Consider the following 6103-nt stretch of genomic DNA (forward strand, 5'->3'; position numbering starts at 1 on the left):
TTTTTACCCTACTGGAGAAGTTTTTGGATGTGCATAGGGATTTGAGTCTTAGAAGGTCCCATTCATCTATGTTATCTTCTCCTGGTTGTAGCGAAAGATGCTATTGTTTAGTGTTTGTGCTATGCTAGCTCATAAAGGTTTCACTGGGAGATGTTACTTTAGAAGCTCATTCTGTTTCCTAGTTTGTCTTAATGTGAGAGCTCCCTTGAAGCCTGCTCAGCATGATGATCCTGCTGGTATTTGCAATTCTGGTGGCATAGCTTCCAACAGGACAGCCACCACAATATGACAAAGTAGCAAGTGAGCAGCAGAGTTGGCAGAAAGCCAATTGAAATGCTTTAACATACAAATCCAGCAACTGGAAGGTCTAACTCCTCTGTGCCAAGGAAGTTGGAAGATAGCTACATGGCTAGTCAGTTGAAAGGAATCCATATTTGTGTCCATTATATACAAGAGTTATCCAACACAATCCAAAAATTAAGAAATAATACCATTAATAACACACATAAGTGAACTTCTTGCTAAAGATGATTTTTTAAACCCTTGGAATGTTGTTGTTATTGTTGTTAAGTGCCGCTGAGTAGAAGACGACTCATAGCTATCCTATGAACAAAAGACCTGAACACTTGTATAATTTTCATCGTTCCTCCATGCTCACAGTTTATAGAGGCAAGCTATTTTGGAAGTGGATGCCACTCCCAAACACTGTCCTCCATGGGTAATAGTACATCAAAAGAGAACTGCCAGCATTATGCTATGTGAACTAACTCAGTCCCATAAAGACCATTATTGTAGAGGTGTATGAGGATCCAGGGGAGTGGGGTAGTGCTTAAACATAGGGATGCACAATTTGATGGGTGGAGGGAGGGATTGGTAAATAAAAGGGGAAGAGTCTACGTGAAAAAGAATGTATATGAACTTTGTATATAAACCAGTATAAAATAAAATTGGGGAAAAAAGCCCCAGAAACAAGAAAACTTGTACTTGGACCAGGAATTAAGTAGTCCTCAGAAGAGTGGAAGGAAATACTGCAAGGTTCAAAATCAGGAAAGGAATGCGTCAGGGATGCATCCTTTCTCCTTACTTTTTCATTCTATATGCTGAACAGATCATTTATGAGGCCGAACTTTGTGAGAAAGAATGTGGCATCAGGACTGGAAAAAAAACCCAACCCCAAAAGAGCAACAACCAATGTTTCACACATTCCACATACTAATTATTAGTTTCTTCTTAAAGTATTCCTCCTCCTTTATGTTTCCAAATTTAATGGCTTAGCCTCAGTGGCCATCTATGTTAGTATAATTTAAGTGTGCTCTGCTGTGCAAAGGGTTTTCGAAGGCCTGTTATATTTTGGAAGTGGAGGGCCAATCCTTATTCCTAGTCTGTCTTAATTTGGATGCTTAGATTTAGAACAGTATCTGACGGACAAGCATTTTACAGAGAAGATGAAAAACACTTTCCTCACAGAAAGAACCAATAAATTCACTGTCGCCCCACCCAAGCACGTGTCTTATTAAAAAAAAAAAGAGAGAGAGAGCTGCCAGAAATTCAAGGTGGATTCAGAAGAGGCATAGAAGGAGAGATGGATCTTGATTGAAAGAAGAAAAGATCAGAAATATGTTCACCTCTGTTTTATTGACTATGAAAGGCATTTGAATGTATAGCTCAAAACAAACAATAGATAACATCATATAGAATGGGAATTCCAGAACACTATTTTACTCTTATGGAACATGTACAAAGACCAAGAAGTGGTCATTTGAGCAGAGAAGAGATTTAAAATCAGGAAGGATATGAGTCAAGGTTGCATCCTTTCATCAGATGTGTGCAGTCTGTGTGCTGAGCAAATACTCCAAGGAGCTGTCTTATATAAAGAACTCAATATCAGAATTAGAGGAAGATGAATTAAGAACCTACAGTGTGCATATGACATTTTATTTGGTGGAAAGGAAAAATATTTGAAACTAAAGGACTACAAACCTCAGCAAACTTCCACATAAAGGAGGGGAAATTCTCATAACTGGATCTATAAATAACACGATAACAAATATAGAAAATTGAAGTTGTCAATGACTTCATTTTATTTGTTTCTACAAACACTCATTGAAGCAGGAGTCAAAAACCCAAAAGACATGTTGCATTAGGAAAATCTGTTGCCAAGGATCACTTTAAAGTGTTAAAGAGCTAGAATGTCACTTTAAGACTAAAATGTATTAGACCCAAGCAATGGTTTTGTCAATTGCTTTGAAAGTTGGACTTTGGATAAGGCAGACTGAAGGAGATCTAATAAATGCCTTTGAATTGTGGTATTGACAATGAATATTGAATACACTGTAGACTGCCAAAAGAATACACAAATCTGCCCTGGAATAAGTGAAGTCAGGATGTTCCTTGAAGGTGAACAAGGCTAGATATACTCTGAGTTATCAAGAGAGATCAATTCTTGGAAAATTACATTATGCTTCAGAATTATGAAAAAAGAGGCCGGACTGTCACAGTGTCTACGAAAATGGGATCAAACACTATGGTGAATGTGAGGATGATGCTGAACCATCCCAACTCAGGGAATGACTCAGAGGGCACCTAACAATAACAACCACCAAATTATGAATTATGAAAGTCAGGAGGACTTTAAGCACTTGTTGCAGAAGATCAAATAATCCTTTTGATATGGATTGCATCTCAACATAAAAACAAATTCTTACTACTGGACCAATAAGTAAAATCATGATAGATGGAGAAAAGTTTGATGTTGTCAATGATTCCGTCTTAATTATATCCAGAATCAGCACCCTTGGTACTAGCAGTCGAGAAATCAAGACATGTATGCAAAGGAGTTTGACTGTGTGGATCATAACAAACTGTGGCTGACTCTGAGTAGAATGGGAATCCCAGAACACTTGATTGTTCCAATGTGAAACCTATACTTAGACCAGGAGGCAGTCGTCAGAACAGAGCAAGGGAACACAGCATGGTTCAAAATGGGGAAGGGCGTACGCCAGGGATGCATCCTATCTCCATACCTTTTCAACCTGTATTCAGAACAGATTGTCCAGGAGTCTGGGCTTTATGAGGAGAAATGTGGGGTCAAGATTGGTGGACGATCTATCAACAATCTGCGTTATGCAGATGAAACAATCCTGCTTGCTGAAACTGAGGAGTACCTGAAGCACCTGCTGCAGAGGATCAATGACTGCAGCCTCCAACATGGATTGAGGTTCAATGTCAAGAAGACAAAGATTCTCACCACTGGGCCAACTGGAAGCATCAGGATGGATGGTGAAGAGATTGAGATTGTTCACAGCTTTAGTTTGCTTGGCTCCACAGTCAACACTCTTGGCACCAGCAGCCAGGAAATTAAAAGGCACATTGCCATAGGAAAGCCTGCTGTTAGGGACCTCTCCAAAGTACTGAAGAGCAATGGTGTGTCTCTGGAGACCGAGGTGTGTCTGATACAGGCCATGGTCTTTGCAATCACTTGTTATGCATGAGAGAGTTGGACAATGACCAAGGAGGATAGAAGGAGAATTGATGCCTTTGGGCTGTGGTGGTGGAGAAGAGTATTGAGAACACCGTGGACTGCTAGGAAAACAAACAGATTCATCCTGGAAAGGGTTAAACCTCTCTCTTTGAAGGCACGGATTCTAAGGCTTCGTCTAACATACTTTGGACACGTTGTGAGGAGAGACCGGTCCTTGGAGAAGGACATCATGCTTGGGAGGGTGGAGGGACAGTGCAGGAGGGGAAGGCCCTCTATGAGGTGGACTGATTCAGTGACTGGGATAATAGGGATGGGTATGTCAGAGACAGAGCGATTGACACAGGACAGAGCAAAGTTTAGGGCTGTTGTACATAGGGTCGCTATGAGTCGCAAGCAACTCGACGGCACATAACAACAATAACAACAAACAACAACTGCACTGGGAAAATCTGCAGTCAGAGACCTCTCCAAATTATTGAGGAACAATGAAGTCAATTTAAGAACTAAAGTGCATCTGATTTAGGCCATGATCTTTCTGTTCACTTGCTATGCATCTGAGAGCTGGACAATTAGTAAAGATGACAGAAAAAGCGCCATACAGCCTTCCACAGTGGTTGTACCATTTTACACTCCCACCAACAGTGAATACGGGTTCCAGTTTCTCTGCAACCTTGCCAGCATTTGATGTTTGCTGTTCTGTTAAATTTTGCTATTCTTACTGGGGTGAGATGATATCTCATCGTCATTTTTATCTACATCTCTCTTAGAGCTAGGGATTATGAACATTTCTTCATGTGCTTGTTGGCCATATGAAGGTCTTTGGTGAAGGGTCTGTTCATATCCTGTGCCCATCTTTCAATTGAGTTACTTACCTTTATCTTGTTATGGTGCTCGAGTATTTTATAAATTCTAGATATAAGTCCCTTGTCTGACATGTCATTACCAAATTTTTTTTTCAATCTGTGTCTTCCCTTTTTACCCTGTTGGAGAAGTTTTTGGATGTGCATAGAGATTTGATTCTTAGAAGGTCCCATTCATCTATTTTATCCTCTCCTGGTTGTAGATTTTCGAGGATGCTTGGAAGACTGTTTATGTTGTGGGTTAGGACTTCTAGACTTCTTTCAAGCTTTTCTTTAATGAAGTTTATAGTCCTTGGTTTTAGTCCTAAGTCCATGATCCACCTTGCATTGGTTTTTGTGTGTAGAGTGAGGTGTAGAATTCCACTACTGCGAATATACCCTAAAGAAACCATAACTGCCATCCAAGCAGATATATGCACACCCATGTTTATTACGTCTTTGTTCACAATAGCAAAGACTTGGAAACAACCCAAGTGCCCATCAATAAACGAATGGATAGACACGAATGGAATACTATGCTGTGTTGAAAAACAAGGAACTCATGAAATATTATACAAAATGGGTGACCTCAGAGGACATTATGCTGAGTGAAATATCTTGGTCACAAAACGACAAATATTGGACAAATAGGACAAATAGAACCGCTGTTGTAAAACAAGACTGACATTGGGGTTGAGGGAAGACTGAGAGGGGATAAGTAATGTATACTACATTTAAACAGATGAGTGAGAGAACTGTTCAAAATGGATATATGATTAGGTATTATTGTCACGACAGGAGTCCAGAATGAAGGCTGCACAATGGAGTAGCTTTGGAGGGAGAGATTGTATAACAATGAAAAAATTTTTGTTTCACTTTTCAAAAGAAGAATGAATAGGGGGACGGGATGGGCAGAGAGAAAAGTGCAACTATAAATGAATGGAAACCCTAAGTCTCTGTAAACTTTCATTAAAATTAATTTTTTTAAAAAAAGATGACAGAAGAGGAGCTGATGCATTTGAACTATGGTTTGGAGAAGAGTACTGAACATTCCTGGACTGCCAAAAGAACAAACACATATGTCTTAGAGAAAGTGCAGCCAGAGTGCTTCTTGGTGGCAAAGATGATAAAGCTACATCTCACATACTTGGGGCATATTGCTAGGAAAGGCTGTTCTTTGGAGAGGGACATCATGCTTGGGAGAGTGGAAGGTTGGTGAAAGAAAAGAAGACCCTCAAGCGCAGTGACTGCTTCAATGGGCTTTAGTGTGTCAGAGAGTGTGAGAATGGCACAGGATAGAATAGAGTTTAGATCTTTCGTTCATAAGATCACTATTGGTCATACTCTACTCAGTGGTGCCTAACAACAACAAGGTCAAGTGGATAGCAAGTAACAACTAACACTGTAACACAGGCAGCCTGGAAAATTTAAAATTGGGATGCTTTGGAAAATAACTCGTCAGAAAAAGAAAAAGTAGTTTTTGAGGCTCAAAACCTCTCTTAAACAACTAGAAAAATAATTATCAGCCTCACAGTAATGCCTTCCATGTATCAGAGAGCTTTTTGAAAGTTCATATTTCTCTCTTCTGACTTGGAAGTTGTGGTAAGAGGAGCACCAGAAATATGGACAAATAATTGTCATCTGAACACTATAGAACATTTATTAGAATGATAGATACATGCAAATCTGATATGAAATCATTCTCAAAGAACCATTGAGGATGAGTTTAATCTTAGAGGATTCTTTAAAGAAATAAGTTTTGCAATGATAATGTTTTTTAAAA

The sequence above is a fragment of the Elephantulus edwardii genome, unplaced genomic scaffold, assembly GCF_000299155.1.
Source record: "Elephantulus edwardii isolate Elephantulus edwardi_28Jun2011 unplaced genomic scaffold, EleEdw1.0 scaffold00058, whole genome shotgun sequence".
Lineage (NCBI taxonomy): Eukaryota > Metazoa > Chordata > Mammalia > Macroscelidea > Macroscelididae > Elephantulus > Elephantulus edwardii.